Source organism: Lucilia cuprina, chromosome 3 (assembly GCF_022045245.1).
Source record: "Lucilia cuprina isolate Lc7/37 chromosome 3, ASM2204524v1, whole genome shotgun sequence".
Classification (NCBI taxonomy): domain Eukaryota; kingdom Metazoa; phylum Arthropoda; class Insecta; order Diptera; family Calliphoridae; genus Lucilia; species Lucilia cuprina.
In genome coordinates this window covers 32,910,546-32,934,051 of record NC_060951.1, presented here as the reverse complement: position 1 = coordinate 32,934,051, position 23,506 = coordinate 32,910,546, and the positions used below count along the sequence as shown (strand labels likewise).

The following is a 23,506-nucleotide window of genomic DNA, read 5'->3' as shown; positions in this document are numbered from 1 at the left end:
TAAAAATTTTATAGTTTAAGCTGTTAGACCAGAACTTCCTTTAAGCTTTCTATCAAACTTAAGCGATATTTTTGTTGCAAATTAACCGTTTTTATGTTATTACGGGTCGAGTTGCCATATATTGATTTAAATATAACGGATTTAACAATGCTACCATATTAACTACAAACAACATATTTATCAAAAACACAGAGTTACCATAACAACTAAAAATTACTTTATAAACTACAATAGCTGAATATATGCATTAGAAAAAGACAACCATACTCTCTAGACAACATGTTCTATAGATGTCGCTACGCATATGGTTTCTCATAAGGTTTGTATAAAGAATAACAAATTCTATATGAAAATTTTCAAGGAATTTTAGTGTTTCAACAACTATGAGATGGAAGCATTAAAAGCCAAAAGCAGAAATATAGATGAACCTCATGAAAACTGAAATATCACGCGGTTTGAGTTCTTTTTTTTTTTTTCTTCCACTAAATATTTACGAGTTGATAAATTTAGTAGTAGATTTCTTTTTTTGCATTGTTAAATTGTGAACTATATTGTATGATAAAAAAAAATTATTAGAAATTATTTATCTTCGAATAAAACAACAGTTTTGTAAGTTTTATTTAAAAAATATATATTTATTTAAACATTAAAATCTGTAAGAGCTGTAAGAGAAATTTTAGATTAAAATTATTTTGGCTATAAGTTGATGTGTTAAAAATTTTGTTTTTTTTCATCATAAAAGGGGTCTTTGCTGGAAATAAGTGTTTGTTTCAGGACTTTTTACTATTAGTAGTAAAAAAAAACTTTGTTAAAGTGTGTTTTCTTTTTATAATAATAAATTTTTAGGGTAGTTTATGATGGCATAATTACATTACATTATTTTTGTTTTTATTTCATTACTATTTTGTGATTTAGTAGTTTATTCAGCTGCAGTACGTTTTGTTACAACCCTGTGCTTTAGCTGATTTGCTGAAAACCTTAGATTCAGTTAATCGCTGTACAATTTCTTCATGTGAATTCAAAGTACAAAATGGCTGTAGCACTTGCGACGACGTTGTGTTCGTTGTCGTTCGTTGCCAGTTGTGTGTCGTAAGTGCGCTCCGCTAAAAAAATTATTTTTTCTTGATTTAAAATAATTTAAAAAAAATTATATCTATATATATAATTAAACACATTGACAAAATAGAGAGAGAAAGAGAAAAGTAAATTAACAGCGAGAGAAAGAGAGGAATGAGAACAAAAAAAAGATAAATTTTCTTTAAAGAAAAAAATAAATTGCAATTAAACAAAAGAATTTAGTTATAATGAAATTTATAAAAATGAAACACGTTTTTTTATGCAAATTTATGAATTATTTTTTAACTTTTTTTATAATTTTTTAAACAAAAAAATAATAAAAACACACACTTTTTTTTAAATAATAAATAGAGAAAAAGAGCACAACACACGCAGAGAGGCAAAGTAAAATTAAATAAATTATATATATTTTTTGTTAAAGAAAATATTTAAAGTTTCAAATACAAAAGTGAAAAATTAAATTTTTTTTATTTTTTTTTTAATATTTTTTCTAAAATTGTTTATTACTTATGAACATATGATTTTAAAATCTTTTAAATGTTAACTTTTAACTACTTTATTTAATTAATAGAAAAAACGTAATTTTTTTATAATTTTTTTTGTCTAAAACGAAAGTAGGAAATTAAAGAAAAAAAAAGAAATTCACAGTACTTTTTTTATTTGATACGAACGGATGAATAATATTGAAAAAGAAGAAGCAAAAAAGTATTCGTTCGGTTGTTTTCTGTGTTGTGTTTTGCTGTTGTTCGAAACGCGTAGTTTGTTTGCCTGCTGTTAAGTTGTGTAGCTTCGCACGAAAATTTTAACGTCGCGTAACGCCGCTGAGGCAAAAATTCAACTGTCTACCCAAAGTAAACGCTCGTTTGTTCGTTGCTCGTTAGTGAATAGAGTATATCTCTCGTCAAAAACGGTAAAAGCAAAAACAACAAACACACGATTAAACCAACTTCGTCTAAGAAAAAAAAAACGATTCAATTTTATTGTTAATAAGAAAGCAAGAAAAAAAAAAAAAGATTCAAACACGAAAACCTGCTACCAGGGAGAGCAAAAAAATAAATAACTTATAATTTTGCTCAAAATATAAAAATAAACCAAGAGATTTTTGGTATTTTTCGAAAAGAGAGTTAATAAAACTTGTGAAAAAAACAGTGAAGTGAAGCTAAAAGAGAGCAAGAGTATTAGTGTTATGAGAGAACATAATTAAGTTCTTCTCTTTGTTGGTGTTATTATTATTTATTTAGTTTTTTTTTCTTTTTTTTAAAAAAAGCTGAAATTAGCTTAAATATTTAATGATTTATCAAATTTACTGTTATGTTTTGCATTTATTTTTAAAATTAGCAACAACAGCATATAATATATATATAAAAAAATAACAAACAAACTAAAAATCCCCCTTAAAAAAACATTTTCAAATAAAATTGAAAACAAAAACTTATTTAAAGAAAATTAAAAAAAAAACCCAGGCGTTGGATTATTAACATCTTCTTTCACCAAAAATCACGACGGTTTTAATATATACCTTACACTACTCCTGCAGCTAATGCTCTCTAAGGTCATTAAAACCTTATAAGTCTGCAAAGAGTCCTCATAGAAACATAAAAACTGAACTGATTACATTAACAAAAAAAAGGTGATGATTTTTTTATGATTAAATTATTTATAATCTTTTTTAAACAATTAAGTTAATTCCATTGTAAAATTTATATTTTTTTTATATATACCGATTTTGTTTAACAAAAAAATATCCCTTAATAAATATATAATTATTGTTTAAACACAAAAGTTTTGTATGTACTTGGTCAACAACAACCGTAGCAACAAAGTCATATGAAAATTTCGAGAAAAAATAGCTTAATTATTTTAAAAAAATATAACCTATTACTCGCATTTGCTTACTGTCGCTTACTCAGTGAGTGTTTCGTCGTTGGCTGTCTCTCTCTTTCTCACTTGATTTTTGCCATCATTTCGGGGACAGCGTTGACATACTATAATTACAGCTATGGTACTTCTGGATTTGTCATAAGCATGGACAATTTAGTACTTTTTGTTTTGTTGGTTAGTCCATTCGTAAGTCTAGTCTATAGTTTAGTCTATATTCTAGTCTAAAGTCTAGTATATAGTCTAGTCTATAGTCTAGTTTATGGTCTAGTATAGTCTAGGTTATAGTCTAGTCTATAGTTTAGTCTATAGTCTAGTCTGTGGTCTTGTAAAAAGTCTGGTCTATCGTCTAGTCTATAGTCTAGCCTATAGTCTAGTCTATAGTCTAGTCTATAGTCTAGCATATAGTCTAGTCTATAGTCTAGCCTATAGTCTAGTCTATAGTTTAGTCTATAGTCTAGTATATAGTATTCTATAGTCTAGTCTAAAGTCTCATCTATAGTCTAGTCTATAGTCTAGTCTATAGTCTAGTCTATAGTCTAGTTTATAGTCTAGTTTATAGTCTAGTCTACAGTCTAGTCTATATTTTAGTCTACAGTCTAGTCTATATTGTAGTTTTTAGTCTAGTCTATAGTATATTCTATAGTCTAGTCTATTGCCTATTCTATAATCTATTCTATAGTCTAGTCTATTGTCTAGTCTATAGTCTATTCTATAGTATTGTCAAATGTCTAGTTTATTGTCTAGTTTATAGACTAGTCCATAGTTTAGTTTTCAATCTAGTCTATAGTCCAATCTAGAGTACAGCTATAGTCTAGTTTATTCTCTAGTGTATAGGTTATTCTAGGCTGAATTCTAGTCTAGACTCTTAAGTCTAGTTTAGCCTTTATTTTAGTCTATCTAATTAGTTTATAATCAGTTCTATAGTTAAATCTATATTGAAAGTGTTAAGTGTTTATGAGGACTTCTATGTTTCCAACTGGTACGTTTTTAAGGCCCCATTTTAAACTTAACAAATTAAGTTTAAATACATCTTGAGGATCTTTTCTAATCTATCTAAATTTAATATTAATCGTTTTATTTAAAAGTTTATTTTTTCAGTTTTCTCTTTTTGTACCAAAATAAGTCATTTTAAGATACATTTTCCTAATTACAATAGTACTAACATTTTCAACCCTGATTTTTTTTTTAATTTTACTTTTGCTGCACACATTTTTCCATCTCTTTTGGCTTTGTTATTATTGTTGTATTTTATTTATATTATACGTATGTATGTTCGGTGTTGATTCGTTCTCATTTCCCCATTTAGTTGTACTCAATTTGTTGTTGTTGAAATATGGCAAAATCAAATCCCCTCGTATGAATGACTTAACAACATTGCATTTGTATTTTCCGCTGATGTTTTTTTTTTTTTTTTTTTTTTTTTTCTTCATCATTATGACATTTCTTCCGTTTTATTCTGTTCTATTCTGTGAAAAACTGCAGTTATATATTTCAAAATATATAGATTCTTTTTTCTGTATATACATTTTTTTTATTTTCAAAAATATTTGTTCTTTTTAGTGTGTTATAGTTAGTGGTTTAAAGAAGAAAGAAAAAAAACTATATATGTATATTTTCTGGCTTTTTAATGATGTAATAAATATAAAGATGATGTAATTTAAGTTTTTTTTTTGAGAGTGTAAAAACCTCCTGTTAATTAATTAGCTTATCACTTACAAATGCATTTATCTAAAGGATATTTTATTTACAACACCTTTTCCCCTTGAAGTTAGTTTTATTAGTATTCAAGATTCTGTTTAGTTTTTGTAATTACTCATTAATGACTCAGTAGTTTTTTTGTTTTGTTTCATTTCAGTGACATTGTAAATATTTGTGTTTTTTTTTGCCTTAAAACAAGAGTATCATCGATTTGACCTTGTTATTTATGAGCAATCGGTTTTTAATGGATCTTGTCTTATTTGTTAGTGGTAGGCCTATGTTAATGTCAAAAATGTACCTGCTTTGTGTCCTTAGTGTTTAATATAACTAGCTTATCCTTTGTTAGAAAAATTTTCCCGGTATTTAGTTTATTCGCCATTAAATTTAACTTTAGGGTTACCAGAGTTAAAAATTTTAAATTATTACCTCACAGTGGTTGTAATCTTCTAGTCCTTATAAGACAATGTTCTTTTGAAACGAATCTAAAGGAATCTTTTTAAAAATCTATTCTTTTGGATTAAGTCCTCTTAAAATTCCCATTCTATGGGTTTCTTTTTCAAATGGAAAACGTACCTCTAGAAGAAATTGATTCCAAACATTCTATGCCACAAAAGAAATTCGTTGATAATGGTTTTTAATCTTTTTGAGTCGTTTTATAAAAGAATATCTACTGGTTGTTGCCATTTTATTGGCTACGATCTTCCTATTTTACACTTCTACTGTATAGGACCTTTTGAATTCACTTTCCTATTAGACATGGCCATCTTAAGATACATTTTGAAAAGATCTTCTTATGACTGAAGTATCTGATAAGATCTGATTCTGATGACACTATTCAATGATACTATTAAAACGGTTACACATCTACTGTATAGAACCTTTTTAAGTCACTTTTCTATTAGATATGGTCATCTTAAGAAACATTTTATATTGAAAAGTTCTTATGATTAAACTATCCGATAAGATCTGATTCTGAAGACACTATTCTTTAGATATTTTCTTCTTAAGATACTATTAAAACTGTTACACATCTACTGTATAGAACCTTTTTAAGTCACTTTTCTATTAGATATGATCATTTTAAGATACATTTTATATTGAAAAGGTCTTCTTACGACAAAGATCATATCTATTCTATTAGATATTATCTTCTTAAAAAAACTATTTAAACTTTATTGGAAAGGATCATCTTATGACACCCTTCTAATGTGTAAGACAATTTTTTGGCATTATTCTAATAAGTATGTTCATCCTAAGATAGTATTCTATTCCTAAGTTACTGCTTTATTCAATAGGGTCTTTATAAAGTATTTCCATTGGAAATTGGCCCTTTTAATGAGACTATTTTTTTTAAGAAATTATATTCCAATAGCACTGTCCTATAGAAGAGTTTTTGTAAGTCAGTTCTATCGATAAATGGTTTCCTGGAAGACTCTTTTTATGAGAAGGATAGTTCAAAAGCATATTATTCTATAGGAAAGAGTATTTCTAAGTCATCATTGAATAAAATACTTTAAAGCGGCATCCTTCGCCATTTAGGCGAAGGGATTATATTTTAGGAAATTATCATTCGATGGTACTGCTCTATTGAAAAGTGTTGATTTAAGACATTTCTTTTGTCTTAAGACACTTTGGATAAGGCTTTCAACGTTGGCTAATAATGTAATAATATCTACTAATATTGTCAACTTACAAATTTTGTCTAGCAATATTTTCGGTAATGCTTTTTCTGATAACATTGCAAAAGAAAAATTGTAAGTTCATACGATTATTAGATATTTTCTGAACATTTTACTGACAACGTTGTAAGACAACCTTTTATCACGACTTTTAGGAACTATTTCTTACGATAAATTTCTTTAGAAAAGCATGTTGCAAAACTAAATAATCTATATTAAAATGTTTTTTAAATATCATATTCTGGCGGATTTAAAAAAATATTACGAAAATACTATATTTCCAAAACAAAAATATGCTGGTAACTCTTTCACACCACATCAACACACACAAACAAGACGCCACCAGTCAAGTAATGACACTAAATGTCAACTTTTTATTTGCATTTCACAATAACAATGTTATTACGGGATTTCTCAGATAAAAATCAGAGTTTTTTTTTGGGGGGGGACATTTTGTTTTTGCATATAAAATAATAAATACTTGGAAAAATGTTAATAAATGTAAACAATACGTAAACGAAGAAATTTCTCTGTTTATTTACTACGTTTTTTAATTTAAGGTGAGTATGATGAATTTGTTAAAGAAAGAAAGAAAAAAAAAAACAAATTGTAAAATTGCAAAAAACAAACAATTTTACACCAAAGGAAAGTTGAACAAAAAGAGAATGAGAAAAAGTCAAGCTAAAAAGAAACTAATAATAGAAGATGAAAGTGATGAAAAATAATGAGGGGATTTAAGTTTAAATAACAAATTATAAAAGTTATGGATTAATTAATGAGATAAAATATACCTAGTACTATTATAATAACTAAACAAAAATAAGGTTATTCAACCTATGGCCCAAAGTAATAGTTTAAATGATAATAGAACACTTGCTGATATAAAGTCAAAAGAGGGAGTCTAGTATGGGTATTGTATTGGGAACAGGGTTAGGGTGTGAACAAAATGCAGTTTTTTTTGGGTTTTTTTAAGTGACGTCACTTGGAAAATATTGCAGTTTGTTTTTATTTCATTGGAGTTTTCTTAGAAAATATCTATTTTTCTTGTTCTTACTCATTGTCGTTGAGTCACAGTTGTTTTTTTTTTGTTTCTTTTCAAAGCAAACGAATTATTTTACATGAAATTCCATATTCATGCCACCATAGTTTATAGTATAAATGAGTGTGTAAAAAAACTGCTTACCAACACATATTTTTTTTTAATATTGAATTATTAACTAAAAGAAAAAAAAACGGAAGAAAACACAATAAAAAAATCATCACACAATCGCTGAAACATATACATATAGTTTATTTTTAAACCCCTCCTGTACACCCCAACGCTCTTGCTTCACTCTTTTATCACCAACACTCATTACCTTCATTTGACTATTTGAACAAAATCTCTTTATATGTTGTGGTGTGTTTTTTTTAATAATTTTTCTTCGCCTCAACCTCTCTTACACATACGTCTCACACCGTTGTCAACACCTTAAAGCTTTTCTCCTCTTATTCATCATCATCCTCTGTGCTTTTTTCTTCCAATTAGTAAAAAAAAGCGAAAATTACTTATAAAACCCTCGAAATGCGTTTTCTATATCATAATATTGCACAGTTTTGTATATGATTTGAAGTAAAAGCGCTACAATGACAAGAAAATGTTAAGGAGGCCGTTAGGGAGGGGAAGAATGAAATCAAAACAAAAGAATTTCAATATAAATATGTACAAAAAGCAAAAAAAAAAATTTGTACATGTATATTATTTTTATTATACGGCTATTTTTTTGTTGTTTTTGTTGAGTCTTCTTCTTTATATTTCTACTAGTACTGCTGCTTCTTCTTCTTTTTATTATATGTATAGTTTTTTTGTTGTTATGTATGGCACAAATACAACAACAATAATATGAAAATAAAATAAATGGCGACCACGCCGTTTTTATATTCGTTCATCATCGTTCACAGACCCAGCTTTTTATCGTTGATTTTTTATGGTAGAGAGCTGCTGGCATAGCAGCTAAAGACTAAAAATTTTAAACGTACATTTACTCAACGGAACATCGAAAAAATCACCAAAACATATGTACCAATAATATTATTATTATATATGTATGTATGTATGCAACTACATATTTCCACCACGATAAATTTGAAACGAAAAATAAAAAAACGTCTAAATAACCGAACACTTAAAACGAGTTGCTTGAAATTTTCTCTGTGTGTAAAGTGTTTTTTACTCTCTTTCTCTCACTTTCATTGAAATACTCTGCCACTCTGTGTTAAGTTTATCTCTCTTTTACTTAAATATTCTCATATTCTGATTGTTTAACTTATTATCTCTTGCTTAACTGTTCTCGTTCTCTCTATCTCTTTCTCTCTCTCTAATATATATATGAATTATCTCTACAGTTTTTATTACAATATACTTATAGAATTTTTCAGTTTTTTTTAATATTTATTTGTTCTTTATATTTGATTTGGACTACAGACCGTTTTTCGTCTACACATAAATTATTATAGTGTTTTTAACTCATATTTGTTGCTGTTTTGTTTTTGACTTATCTAAGAAATTTATAGTGAATTATTTCGTTCATTATTATTATTATTATTTTGAGCTGTAATATGGCAAAATTGAAATCGATGTTAATGTGTTTGTTCGTGTCTGCTAACTTGTCTGTCCATCCGTCCGTCCGTCTGGCGTGTCTGTTTGCCTTCAAATTTATAGGTCGTCTTCTAAATTAAATCAATTATATGTTTTTTTTTTGTAATAACTAAGTATTGCTTATAATTTTATTAATGACGAAATGCATATTTGTTTTGGGGGTGGTTAGTTATTATAATATTACAATTTAAAACATTTAAAAAAATTGTTGTATAACAGTGGATATCGGAAATTGTCATATAAAATTTAACAGACCTTTTGGATCATCATTTGTTATAATATTAAAATTTCTACCGAAATTCTTATTTTCAATTCAGATTGCATTAAAGCCATAATACACGGTTGTCAGATCTTACAACGTTGTCAGTAAAATGTTCAGAAAATGTCTAATTATCATTTGAATTTAAAAATTTTCTTTTACAACGTTGTCAGATAAAGCATTACCTAAATTATTGCAAAACAAAATATGTAAGTTGACAGTATTATTAGATATTTTCTGCACATTTTACTGTCAAAGTTGTAAAATCTAACAACCATGTATACATAACATTGCACACATTAAAACAAACTTATTAAACAAATTTTGTAGAAAAATCGCTTGAGGTTTTCTTGGATATAGAAAAAGACTGATCTCTATATCAGAATAACTTATCTTTATATCAGAATAACTTATTAACTTCGCTCTCAATACGCTTACGTAAAGAGCAAATCGATTTAGACTGCATTACACCCATTAGTTGAATATGGCAGGGATATATTGTAGCTAGAGCTCTTGCAGAAGTTAGACTGCTGACTTAAAAGTCCGATATATAGAGAATTCTATAGAAGAAGATATTCTCATCTGTCCAAAAGAACAGCGAAACGCAATAAGCTCTCTTTTCTTCATGACTATGTTTACGCACATAAAACCAATCAGAGAACTAATTTTTTACTCTCTGTCTCTCCCTTTTGCTGCAGTATAACTTGATTTTATAAATTGCAAGATCAATATTACTAGCGACATTTTACAAGAACATTTTTCTCCTATGAAATTAACCTCTTTCTCGTGAAGCTAGATCTTTTTATGAGATCAACCTGCACTTTCTGCTTCTGAAAATTCCCACATAAATGGCAGATCGGAAGAGATTGGATGAGACATTTGCAAGTAGTTTTTGAATAAAATTTTTGTAACTTACTTATTTCGAAGAGAGACTTCCTAAATTGTTTTTTTTTTCTTCTGGAAAGGATCATTCTAAAACACATTATTCTATTGGAAAGAATATTTTTAATTTACTATTCTATTGAATAGGATATTTGAAAGCTGCTTACAAGAATACTACATTTAAAAAGAAGTTATCGAAAAGATTTTATTGAAAATTATCTTTCAAAGCACTTCGCACTTCTATTGGATAGAGTGCCTCTTTTATTGATAAGTGTCGTTTTTAAAGACTCTTCTTTTCGGAAACGATCTTTCTAAAGCAATCTCTTGATTATTAAGGAGGTCTTTAGTGGTGAAAAGTCGTTTAGGTTTTAATGATAGTGGAGTGGCTGGTGCATAACAAGTACATCATTCAGGTCACCACAATACCAATGACAAAGTAAGGCATTCCGTTAGAAGTGACCTTAGCATTAGTCTCTTGAAATCTCTTGATCCAGGCAATCGATTTTTTATCCGACACGAATTCACAGCTGTTCTGTAGGGAGAGATGAATAAACGAATGTGGATTCCACATAATAGTTGGACAATTTAAATCTTGCTTCGAGAGAAATGAAAAATTCAAGGGAACAAACTTTTCACTTTTATTGACGATACAAGTGATTAATACACACCTTTGGCATTTATCGAAAGTTCTGGGAAATATTTCGGGGATTCTCGGGGAATTTAAACATTTGACATTTATTTAAAAAAATTCTCTTAATTTCATTATTTCCATTGCCAAGAATATATAATAAGGAATGCTATTTATAAAAACTTGATCGATTATTTTGACAGATGACATTTTTTTAAAGAATCTTTGCTTTTTATTTATAAAAAAATGCAGACAAAAGAACTTTGTCCTACAAAATAGCAGCAACTAGACAATAAAATAAAAAATAAAAAGTAATTTTACAGATTTTTTTTTCATCTCGAAAAGGGAAACAAATCGGCTACTTGCAAACAAACAAAGACCTCAAACATTTATCAAACCCAACTACAACAATTAAGAATTGAAAACAAAATATATAAGAACAAAAATACATGTGTTTGTACATTGTACATACATACATACATATGTATGTGTATGTAAACACAAAAGTATTTATTTGGTACATAATAAAAAATGGAAACCAGAACAATTTTTTACACATTTTTTTCTACTTATTTTCTAAAACTTGGACAGAAATAATAATAAAATTAAAAAAAAAAAATAGTCACATAACAACAACAATAGGACTTTAAAATTAAACACAGACTACGAAAAAAAAAAGAGAAGAGACAGACAATGACAACGAGCAAAGTCAAAAACATTAGATATTTAAAATAATTCATAAAAACAGCAAAATATTCATAATTATCATGATAAAAACAATTGTAGTTATTTAGTTTGTGTTTTTGTGTTTGGATTTCGAAAAGATTATTAGTTTAATTGATTAGTCTGAATGATAATGAGAGTACATGTGAGTATACACATGTAGACAAAGATTGCAAACAGTATAAATAGAGTGAGAAAGAGCAAACGAATGACACTAAAATAAAACTACACTTAACAAAATAATTACAAAAGTTTCTTAAAAGCATAAGTCTCTTACACTATGTTAAGTTTTCCGGACAGATTCCTATACCCGGAACTACTCTGTACTAATGAAAGTTTAACATCTAGAAATCATTTTAGAAAATCTTTTAGTATCGGGCAAAGACGTTTTCAATCCGAAATTTGACAGATGTGACTGGAGTCTTTTAGCAAAAGCCTTACAATCTTCTTAACAAAACCATAGCGATCAGTTTTATCGAACTAGGGTAGAACTTTCCAGATCAGAATGCTAACAGGTTCTTAATGAAATGTTTTCCATAATTGACATTTTCTCTCTGAATTGTCTCATTCACTAGAAGAATTGGGAAGTGTTTAAAATGGAAATCAATAAAAAAGAAATTCGAAGAAATTGATCGGTTTTATCGAACTTTGAAGAACATTCCAGATCAGAATGCTAACAGGTTCTTACTGAACTGTTTTTCAGAATTGAAATTTTCTCTCTGAATTGTAGGTATTATTCTTGAAAATTCTCAAACAGAACTGATTTAGGACTCGATTAACGATTGCAGTTCCAGCATTTAGAATGTTATCTGTTTTACAGTTCTGTCTGTCGAATGTTTTGCCAGATATTTCGACAGCAGACAGTTATAGTTGGTTGGCACGCGAACTGTCAAGAAGAGTTTAAGAAACACCGTTTAGTGTTAGATTCAACTTGTAGCTGTGAGGAATCTAAGGATATCATTAAGCTTAGAATCAGATATCTTACCAAGGTTAGATATGTAGTAAAGCGGCCATAGTATAGCATTCACAGAGAAGGGTGAACAACGTTTCTGTCTTTTTCCCTATCTTTGCAACTGCGACAGTTATAGCTGAAGGGAAGCCCAGGATGGCTTGTATGTCTGCTTATCATCCAGTGTCCTGTTATTACTGATATCAGATTCCACATGTCCCGCCTACTTCGGTTTATAAGTTATTTTGTTTTTTATTGAAGGAGGGACACATTATCTTGGCCTCTTTACATGTGTCTATGTTATTCCACATATTTTCAGCGTTTTAAAGAAAGAATCTGCTCTTGATAAAACCTAACAGAGTTGCTACTGAAACCACGTTGGAAATATCAAGAGCAGATCCCGTTCCGGCTAGATTCTATGTTATCTGATCATTACCAAAGTAGTAGTCTCTGTGCGCAGAGACCCAAACAAGGTTAATGTTAGACAGGCAACCCAGCCTTGAGCAGATCCTTCTTGTCTTCCTAATAGAAATTCTGCTTGAATATCGATAAAGATTCCTTTGTTGCCGCGAATATGAAGTTCGAGTAGTATCATACTGACATTATTGTAATTATTTCGTCTGAAAGACTCTACAATTGTTGGGAAGACGGTGAGATGCTTCACAGAAGACACCAGCATCAACCCTGCAGTTTTTTTAGAACTACATATAAAGATTCTGGTATTATATTTGCCCGGTAGGTTGCCTCTACACCATTCGCTCCTGAAAGAAACTCAGAATTTGGAAACTTTATCAAAGACCAACATACAAAAGATCCTTATATAAAAATAGGACGTACTATAGCTGTAATCAATTTAACTGAGTTGGGGACTGTGTCCCAATTTCAAACACCTTACGAAGATACCAGCATCAACACTGGTGTTATATTTGGTAGGTTGCCTCTACACAATTTGCTTCGTAAAGGAACCGTTGAAAACTCATCAAAGTGCACAATACAAGAGATCCGTATATAAGAATAGGACGTACTATAGCCGTGTAAATCCATTTAACTTTGTTGGGACTGAGTCCCCATTTCAAACATTTTAGGAGACAGTTATACTTAAATAACTGATTTAATTCTGTCAAAGAATGCTTCATATGTTTGGGGGTCTTAAAATCCATAATAATCTCTATTATCTCTACTGCAATGCTCTTTTCATTTGGAGGCTATTTTAAGAAGAGAAATGTAAGATCCTATCTCGTTATGTTCGAGTTTAAGGAACCGATGTTTGTTGAGAGCAATTGTTATTAAAACATAGAGTTTTGTGAAACAGCTCTGTATTTTCTTTTTGTACTATTCCTATAAAAGAAACAAGGTGTAAAGGCTTTCCGATAATCACGCTACATTCGGGTTTATGAAATCCAACGTTTAGCATTTCTTATTCTATTTCAACACTTAAAGTTCCTATTAAATCACTTAAAGATCCATTAATACATTACTCTGAGTGTATTTAAATCCACTAAATAGCTTTTAAACGGCAAAATTGAAGAGTTCCACACAATAGACCAACTGATCGTACATATGTATATCTTCTTTATAGACATGCGATCATGACAATGAGAAGTAAAGTAAATAAAAAATTATCTGCTCTTTCTTTGAGAGAATCGATCTTGGTAATACAAAAAAAAACCCTGTATTTAATGAAGGTTACCACCACCACCACCACTGCCCATTAAAATACAATTAAATAGTTAGAATAGATAAAAATAAAAACAACAACACTTGAACCAAGAAAACTATAAACGATTTGTTGGTTTAAATTGTTATACGTCATTAATAATATTACGTTTTTTATTTCCAATTTATTCTATTTATTATTTCTCTTTGTTATTAATGTATTACGAAATTGTTATACGAAATCCATTTCAAGTTATTTCAATTTGTTTTGAAATTAAGTTTAATATAAAAAAATAGGGTGTTAGTATTTGTTTAAGTATTAGTTATTATAATTAGCATTATATATTTAATTGATAAATTTGTATAAATATAAAAAATAACATATTTTATTTTGTTACAAATTATGTTGCCAAGTGCTAACTTTTAAAAATGTCTTTAATTTGAGTTTTAAATTAAATGTTATTTTTTATTTATTTATTTATTAAGTGGTAGCAAGGTGAAAAAGAAACAAATATTCAAGAAATTAAGTCACGTGTTTTTTTTTATAAACAAGTGACGCCTAAAGTAAAACAAGATCACATTTGGTTTAAAAAATAAAGTAAATTTCTTTAGGTTTCAAAATTTTCTTTATGAATCTAACTTTTTAACAGTGATCATTAAAGTTTAATAATCATTACAAAACTAAACATGCAATTAAAATGTCATAAACTAAACAAATTATTTTTGTAAAATTTCTTTATTTTGTTGAACATATATATTTTTTATTTTTGTTATCACAAAACGGAAATGCTATTACAACCATTTGTTTTTTCTATATTTGTTACAAACAATCATTAATAAAACCATTAAAACCGATTAATTTTTAAGTTGAATAATTACCACACTAGTTTTAAAACTTATTCAATAAATTTTCCACTTGTTTGATTTTTCACATTTTTGTTTTTGTTAGTTATTCAAAAGTCAAAATTAATTATTTGTTTTTTTTTTTTTGACATTTCCCAGCCCCTTTTTAAATGGCCATTAGTTTTTTTTTTTCGATAATAATTGTTGTTGCTTTCCAGTCCAAAAAATATCAACAAACCACAAATAATACAAAGAATCTATACCTATGATTCTTAAATGAAATGATTTCAAATGTAAACTGTTGTCAACTTTTTTCTCAAATTATTTTCGTAAAATCGCTAGAATTTGATAAAATTTGTTTTTATGCAAAAAATATTAGAATTTTCTTGCAATTAGTTTGAATTTAACCAAATTTGTGCAGTTTATTTCATTCACTTATGACGTGGTTATCCAACACGACATTATGTCCCAGCTAAGCTTTGTAGCAATGACTGTAAGTTAAGCTATTGATACAACCCTGAGATATCAAGAATGACTACCTCAGCAAACCTTGTTTGGTTGCTTATCATGGTAACTACAAAATTTTGGAACTCTCACCACTTGTAGAGGGAAATGTGTAAGGAATGTTAAACTGCTTTAAGTGAACGAGCTATTTCACGGTGGTCTTTTACAACCACAGGTTGAGCTTTTGCAAGCCATCTTACACGCCGCTGGCAATTGACGTATATGGATGTTTCGGTCCAGTATACGTGCACTTTGCTCAAGTACTCGAGCTATCTAATCTATTGCCACAGTGGTTTCATTTCGGAAGGACAGTTGTCATGAGCAAGCTCAATCTTACCCAGAGAAAGGCGACGTAATTGGTAGTCTGAAACGTTTTTAATTGACAACACTTATTTCAATGGCCACAAAGACCTACTGTGATAAGTTGAAAACACTCAACCATAAAGGAAAATCGCTGATAAATTCTACCGCCAATGCATCCTTCACTCCACCCGTCAAATCAATCTGACAAACATCAGAAACACCTTTGCATTATCACCTTAAATCCATTTTTTTATTATTCCAGTCATGCTCTGTGGTTTCCTAGAATCTAGGAACGATAATAGAAATTTATCCGGCGATTTAGGTTTAAATCACAGCCACTACGTGAATCCCGAAGAATCCTCAACCAAATGACTGTCTAATGTGAAGAAATACTCTGACACAAGTTTGATTCTACTCACCCTTTGTTATGTGATTGCCACTTCCAGTGTCTAAATTCTCATATTATGAGTTGATAGTTGACAACGATGATTGTCCCAACAGATGTAAATGGATGCCTTAATTGACTTGTTACCTTGGTGAAGAGCCTTCACCTTAGTGTTATCCCAAGGAATAAAGGTGCTAACAATACGTCTAGCCTGACGGGACTAGATACTTCAGGAGTCTAATTACTCCTACAGAATCTAGTAGTGCGATTGACAGAGAATGTGTTTATGCTGTAAAACTAATTGTTGAGGTTCCTACGAGGTTGTTGAAACTGAAATCATTCGGTGATGTTTCCGTCTTAACATACGCCAATAGGTGGTATTTGATTACTCAGATAATTGGCTAAACAGATGTCAATATTTGAATTGATTGACTTGTTACCTTGGTAAAACGCCTTTGCCTTAGTGTTATCCCAAGAAAAAGAAGTGCTTACATTACGTTTAGCCTGATGTGACTACCAACTAGGTACCTTAGGGGTACATAATTGTGATTTGGTTACTACACTAATGTGGAGGAATGTACTGACACAGTCGATCCCACTCACCTTTCGTTATGTGATTGCTACCTCAGATTCTGAGTTATCAAATTATCAGTTCATAGTTAACTCGAATGATTGGCCTTACCCAGATGTCAATAGGTGAATTGATTATGCAGCGGAAACAGTTGGTAGCATCCACCCTTGTATATGCTATTGACTCTTCCAATGTCGCAAAATTGTTAAATTACAACTGGGTTGTTTTCCGTCTTTCTGTGAATCAATAGATCTGTCTATGCATTTAACTTTCCCATCCCTGTCCCAACCTTATACGGTTGGCAAATCCCTTTTCTAATGTCGTGCAACTGTCAAATTAATAATTGATAGTTGTCTGACATTCTTTAGATGATCTTTAAACAAGAAAATTGAAATTCTGATAAAATTGACAACACAACCGCCTTATAAATCTCACCCTTGATATGTATATTTCTTAAAACAGTTAAAATTCAAAATGTTGTCAATTTCGCATTGTAAAAACTATTGCAAAAAAAAAAAACGCTAAATAAGCATCACAACAAATGACATACGTAAATGTTTAATTAATTACGTTTCGTTTTAATTTTTCTACTAATTGTTGTTGGTATTTTCTTTGATATATTTCTTGATAATTTTTCCTCTTATTTAAAACCACAGACTATATACAAAACATACAAACAAACATAGGTATATATTAATATTACGATAGTGATAAAGAATTTTGCAAAAACGTGTGTTTTCTGACGACTTTATCACATTTTCAAACACACGTTTTTTATTCGACTTCGTCGCATTTATTTGTATTTTCATAATTTTGCGATGGCGTTCTGTTTATAGAAATTAATTAATTATTTGAAACGTAAAATATTTTTTTTAGCGAAAAAGAGAATTTGTACAAAAATTAAGTAAATATTTTCATGAAATTAATATAAAAGCGAAAATTCGCTAAAAGAATGTTTATGAAAAATGGCAAAAAGTCTCTCTTAATATAGAGAATTTAAAAAAAGTTTTGAAGGCGAAGATGCTGTTATGTCTCAGGTTTTCGAGAGTTCCGCTTGGTTCCTAAATATCTTATAATAAATCTAAATTTCAAAAACTTATTTCTATATTGCTAATTGTCTTTATTAAAAATAGTAAATAATTTTCAAGTGTTAAATTTTTTTCAATCAAATGTAAATTTGTTAATATTATAATAGTAAATTGTATGTGATTTGCATTTAAAATGTGTGTGATTATATATGTCTGTTTATTTTTAAACCAAAATGTGTTGAGTTTGTAAAAAGGCTATGTTTAAAAAGAATGTGTTTTTTTTTTCTTTTGTAAAAATATGCATTTCCGCTCACGTCTCTTAAACAAAAGACGAATTATTGTGTTTAGTTTTAATTATTGTTAAAGAAACAATGAAATTCTAAAATAAAAATATTAAATAGGGCGTTTCTTTTGATAAGTAGGCGTTTTTTAAACAATGGTTATTCGTTGGGCTCTGGTTAATGTTCGTTATCTTTATCCTTTTTATTTAGTTTAGATAGTGTTTTTTAGTTATTAGTTCAAACCATGAATTGAGGGTATGATTCGGCATATGTCTTCCATGAACAATTGAACTTTTGATCAAATTTTGACTATAGAATAGAATATAGATTAGAATTTAAACTAGACTATAGACTTTAATAGAGATTAGGCTATATACTAGACTAAACCATAGACTATATATTAGACAATAGCCTAGGTTATAGACTAGACTATAGACTGGACTATTCACTAGACTTTTAGCAAGGCCAGAGACTAAATAATAAAATATACTTTAGACTACACTATACACTAGACTATAGACGAGACTATACACTAGACTATAGACGAGACTATGGACTAGACTATAGACGAGACTATAGACGAGACTATAGACTAGACTATAGACGAGACTATAGACTGAACTATAGACTAGACTATAGACTACACTATAGACTAGACTACACTATAGACTAGACTATAGACTAGACTATAGACTAGACTATAGACTATACTATAGACTAGACTATAGACTAGACTATAGACTAGACTATAGACTAGACTATAGACTAGACTATAGACTAGACTATAGACTAGACTATAGACTAGACTATAGACTAGACTATAGACTAGACTATAGACTAGACTATAGACTAGACTATAGACTAGACTATAGACTAGACTATAGACTAGACTATAGACTAGACTATAGACTAGACTATAGACTAGACTATAGACTAGACTATAGACTAGACTAGACTATAGACTAGACTATAGACTAGACTATAGACTAGACTATAGACAAGATTATAGACTAGACTATAGACAAGACTAAAGTCTAGACTAGGATATAGACCAGGCTATAGACTATACTATAGACTAGGTTATAATCCAGACTATAGACTTTACTATAGACTAGGTTATAATCCAGACTATAGACTATACTATATACTAGTCTTTAGACTAGACTTTAGACTATACTATATACTAGTCTTTAGACTAGACTTTAGACTATACTATAGACTAGACATAAGACTAGACTTTAGACTAGACTTTGGACTAGACTTTAGACTATACTTTAGACTAGACATTAGACTAGACATTAGACTAGACTATAGACTAGACCATAGACTGGACTTTAGACTATAATTTAGACTAGACTTTAGACTAGACTTTGGACTAGACTTTATACTAGACTATAGACTAAACCATACACTAGACAATAGACTGGACTATAGATTAGACAATAGACTAGACTATAGATTTGACAACAGACTAGACTATAAATTTGACTAAATATTAGACTATATACTAGACCTAAATGTCATGAGAGTACCGCGTTATTTTCGATATCAAAAAGTATCAATATAATAAATTTTCCATGCCTGATATAGGGTATACTCTTTAACTTTTTTAATAAATGCAACCAAATTTCATTAGAAAAACCATAGTTTCTAAGTCTATAACATTTCGCACATCATATTTTTCTCAAATTTATAACTAAAAATCTTACTATTATTAACTACAAACAACTAAGTTAAACCACTTGATGATATTTCCAACCTTAGTGAAACATTACTAACTAACTAACGGTTTCACATAAAAACGAGTGTTACAAAGATAGATAGACAGAGAGAGAGAGAGAGAAAGATCTTAAAAAGGGAAAAATGTGGAATAATCGAAATTCTAAAGAATCAGCGACAGATGTGCGTATTTCATTAATCTTCTTTTTTCCCTTTAACACACACACATAAAATCTGAAATCAACACAGGTATACACAAAGTAAAAAACTACAACATACATAAACAAAGCCAATAACAATAAAAAAAGAAAACAACAGAGTAAAAATCGTTAAACAGCTGTTTTTCGCATAAATGAAATGCACAAAATAAACCTGTATAATTTAAACAAAAGAGAGAACGAGATATCATAAAAGAATTAAACATTAAAATTTTAGTATTGGGACAGGTTTAAATGTACATGTAATACATTTCACGATCAATGTTTTATAGAGAAAAACAAAGAAGAAGAAAGGGATAGACGAAAAAGATCACAAAAAGCAGAAACCAAATGGAAAAATTATTATTTTTGTGAATAAAAATGTGTAAATATAAGAAGCAAAGAATCAGTGAGTGATTTTCTTATCACTATTAAATAAAATATTAGATTTTTTTATGTTTTGTTGTTAATAGCAAATTTTTGTAAAGAAGGGCAGGGAGGGGATATAAATATAACGTTTTATCGCCATTTAATTATTTTTTTTTACTGTAATCTTGTTTTAAATTGCAGTGGAGACTAGAAATTTAATAGTTTCCGTGATTGCATCATTCTAGTTTGATTTTCTTTTTGTATTAAAGGGGCCTGTCACCGTAATGGGAAGGAGAAGTAATTTTGAATCAAATTTCCGCACACTTTCTTTTGCTTTGAGGAATTACTACTTTTTCTACTCAAGAACTATCACAAATGTGCATCTGCTTTTATAATCGTGATTATTTATATGTATGTATGAGAAGGAAACATTATAGAGGTAGACTAAAACGCCAGTAGATTGGACTTACTAACCGTGGACATCTGTTAGGCCGGTCGTTTGGGAAACCATTGAATACATGGCGAGTCTTTCTAAGAGTAATCGGCAACGAACAGAAATCTATTGCGATCGCCTGCTATTGGCTCTCTTTTATCCAATGGTAGTTAGAGAAAGGATTATACAATTAGCATATAAAGGACTGAATCCAGTTCTCAGTAGTTTAATACCATATTCTGGTATTTGATAAGATTCCAATATTGGTTACATGGTGATGGTGATTGAAATACAGTTCCCGTTAAAAGAGCTAGTTGAATATCTCGGGATAGCAAATATATCTTTCCGAGACACTTGAGACTGTGTTGCACATAACAGATCACATTTGATGGTAGGTTAGGTTAAGTATTCAGGCTGCAAAGACGCACACTTGGGTCCCGTTGGTCCCTTTGTGATACCTAAAGATAGTAAAATATAAAAGAAAGAGAGTAGAGGGTAGTAGAAGATAGTTTAAGTCATTAGAAGAGAAATTGAAGTGGAGGAGAAGATTGAGAGGTCTGTCCTTGTGGACTGGTGAGTGCCTTAATTATGGCTTGGTGGTCCTAAAACCACCAATAAATGCCTGATGAAGGCATTTATGTTATCCAGTCCTAGACTGGATAGTTCTGACAAATCATTAAATAGTCGTTTTCCCAGATATACGGATCGAGTGTGTGCTAGCGCAGGGCATTGACAGAGAAGATGTTCAATAGATTCTTCCTCCTCTTCGTTTTGATTCTTTCTCTTCTTCATTTGATGGTACCACAGGAAACGGTTTTCAGCAGTTTTATGTTGATTATGCTGATTATTGATGAGGTCTTATGGGTGTTCAGTAACTGCGAAAAAAGAAATGTTCTTTTAAGGTGTCTGTGCTGTTTCACTTATCTTTTAAAACAGAAACGAGTAGTCCAAAGAATAGAGCCACGTCCTGGTTGTTTTTAAGGCATATTGGTGATTTCAAGCACAGCTACACTACACTGTTTTGATTGACACCAAAATCGTGGCATTTCACAATTCTCCAAATATTTCTCCTGAGCTGTCATTATAAGGCCACATCTGGAAGAATGTGATGGTTGTTAACAGTCTGATGAAGATCAGATTAAAACATGAAGACACTCCACACACCTGCATATTAAAATTGATCGATCTAGCAGATCATGTCTAACTATTTCCAACCGAGAAGGTTAAGATCTAAACATTCAATAAAAATAACATATGGCAACTTATTTTCAGAAAAAATATAAGTTAATTAAACGAAAAACTAATATTTATATTAAGTAGCCATCAAATAATAAAACAATAATAATTCGTTAACTAATCTATAGTTATCAAAACAATATTATTTATTATCTAATAACTTTAAAATTTGTTTTAAAAATTAATATTCACTCTTTCTCTAATTTTCTCTTGCTACAACAAAGTAAACATTTTCAAATAATTAATACAGAATCTTTGTTTTAAATTTTTTTAATATTAATAATATTGAATATAATTTCCGTCATCTTCGAAAAGAAAAAAATTCCATTCCAAATAAACTTTTACTTTCTTTTTGGTTAAGTTTTTGTCTTTTAAAAATTTCTTTTGTACGGTCGTCTACAGTATGTTATAGAGTTTAAGATTTGTTAGCTGATATTCATATATTTGTGAGCGGCCGTTGGTTTTTTTGTTTACTTTTATTTCCCTGCTATTCTCACTCTTTCTATCTCTTTTAAATATTTATACTCACTATCTTGGTTTATGTCAAACTTCAAAGTGTACTAAACATAAACAATACACAACAACTGCAACAAAATAATTAAGTGTATTTTGTTATTGTTGTTTTTGTTTTATTAAGAAAACATAAGAAAAAAATATTTATTTGTTTTTGTTTTTTTTTATTTGTAAAGTATGTCATCACTAAATACTACACAGTATAATGACTTTGTTGTTCTTATGTGTGTGTTCTTTTGATTATTACGATTGTTGTTGTTGTCGTTGTTGCTGCCTTTAATATACATAAATAATACAAAATGATAAGATGTCGATTGAGGTTTTTAGTAAAGAAGGAAGAGAGGAAAGCATAAAAAGAGTATCCGAAATTTTTTTTAAAATACAAAATAGTGTAAACATTGAAAAAAATTATTAACCAATAACTAAGGTTTATCACGAATTATTTTGAAATATAACTGTTATTTCTTAACTATAATTTGTAGTATGAATTGATTTATAGTCCTTTTATATAATCTACTATATTAAGTCTTAATTTTGGTCTATAGTCTTACACCCGTATTCATAAAGATATTAACCGCTTAATTTAGGTTTATTAAGCACAATAACATTATTAAGCATTTATGAATATGGGGTTTAGATTACAGTCCTCATACATTCTGTACTATAGCCTTAACTACTGTCTAGTCTATAGCAAGAAATATAGTCTTTTTAGTCTAGTCTTTAGTTGGTATTATAGTCTACTTTGTTTTTTGGACTAAAACCTGAACTATATTCTAGTCTACAGCATGGACTATAGTATAGTTTGTAACGGTTCAGGCGTTGTGCCCTATCCTTTAGGAGACCTGCGCTACCTATTATTCCGACCGTGCTCAGGGTTTGGGGTGGTGTTCTTGTCTCCATCAGGATAGGCTAAGAACCGCACATTAATTTAAAAAAAAAAGGTAGTTTCAAAATATTAACTAAACTAAAACAAAAAAATTTAAATTAAAGAAGTTTGAACTTAATGTCAAGAGAAGATGGTGGTATTTCTTCTCTGTCTTGACCCTCCCAACCT

At 29.4% G+C, this 23,506-nt stretch overlaps 2 long non-coding RNA genes across 2 annotated transcripts in view; one reads left to right on the top strand and one right to left on the bottom strand.

Annotated features, from left to right (window-relative positions):
- Positions 1-814: 814 nt before the first annotated feature.
- Positions 815-1,867, bottom strand: LOC124418788. Its single transcript, XR_006940208.1, has 2 exons — positions 1,729-1,867; positions 815-1,103 (listed from the first exon to the last, which is right to left on the bottom strand). It is a non-coding gene; the product is annotated as an uncharacterized LOC124418788 (long non-coding RNA).
- The window catches only part of LOC124418789, a 25,454-nt gene continuing 3,047 nt past the window's right edge, over positions 1,100-23,506 (top strand). Inside the window, exons 1-2 of the long non-coding RNA XR_006940209.1 lie at positions 1,100-1,461; positions 1,693-2,707. This is a non-coding gene — a long non-coding RNA (uncharacterized LOC124418789). The remainder of the gene's footprint in view (positions 1,462-1,692; positions 2,708-23,506) is intronic.